This window comes from Wasmannia auropunctata, unplaced genomic scaffold, assembly GCF_000956235.1.
Source record: "Wasmannia auropunctata unplaced genomic scaffold, wasmannia.A_1.0 LD334694.1, whole genome shotgun sequence".
NCBI lineage: Eukaryota > Metazoa > Arthropoda > Insecta > Hymenoptera > Formicidae > Wasmannia > Wasmannia auropunctata.
In genome coordinates, this window is record NW_012028196.1 from 349,040 (window position 1) to 350,141 (window position 1,102).

The window sequence follows — 1,102 nt, forward strand, 5'->3', positions numbered from 1 at the left end:
TCGGTCTATAAACAAAAGAAATATGATTTTTTGAAAATAGGTGCTAAATCGAGATTTGTTCGCATTTTTAAACTTTCTTTGAACCTGTATATCTTGGAACTCCTTAATTCTATCGACTTTTATCAATTATAAGACTTGTTCCTTGATCAATTCTCTATCGATTGAAAAAAATTAATTAAAATAAGTCTATTTCTGTTGGAGTTACAATAACAAGTATGAATGGGATCTTTAAGATTCAAATGTGTACTTTACGTCAGAAAAATGGGAGTGCGTACTCCTTGAGTTAAGATCTTTGAGTGTTCACTATCGATTCAGTCACCTTTTTTACTGTCTGACGTATAGATTACAAACATTTTTAAATCAATGCGTTTGAACCGAAGTTACGCAACAAAATAAGTAGGCCGGGTAAATTTTACCCAGTGTGATAGATTTGGGTGGCAAATATGGTGTGGTAGTCTAGGGTTAAGATTAAGAGCCAATCATCAGAATATATATCATTACATACGATATTACATCAGAACATTTATAGAAACAAAATAAATAGAAAAGAGGGGATCATTAACAATGACGAGTACTATATAAGAGTAATGAACGCAATGGCTTTGCTCAGTTCATCGTAGTCTGCTAATTAAAGAAGATTTCAGTAGAGATCGATAGATTCAGTGGACCTTAATATAAAATAAGGTAAATTAAGTTATACATTATTCTACATAGAATATACTATAGAAATAACACATACTAGGACTTTTGTCACATGTACGGTCCGACTCAATATTTTTCAACATAATATGTAATACTTATCAGATTCGGTACTAGTTTTTATATATATATATATGGAGTGTTATAAAACAGGACCGATCTTATTACAAGGACCGGTACTAATATTTAAATATATGCGGCGAAAAAATCAGATCCTTTTTATCTAAACAGTTTCACTACATGAAATTGTATAGTTACTAGCTAACTGGTTGCAACACTTTTTATTTTGATGGGTTTTGGAATGCAGTTTTGCTTGTGGAGTGGTTGAACTTAATTGGTTAGATTGATTGATAGGAACCAATCGCTCCGTCCCCAGACTGTGTTCCGAAAATAATTATAAAAA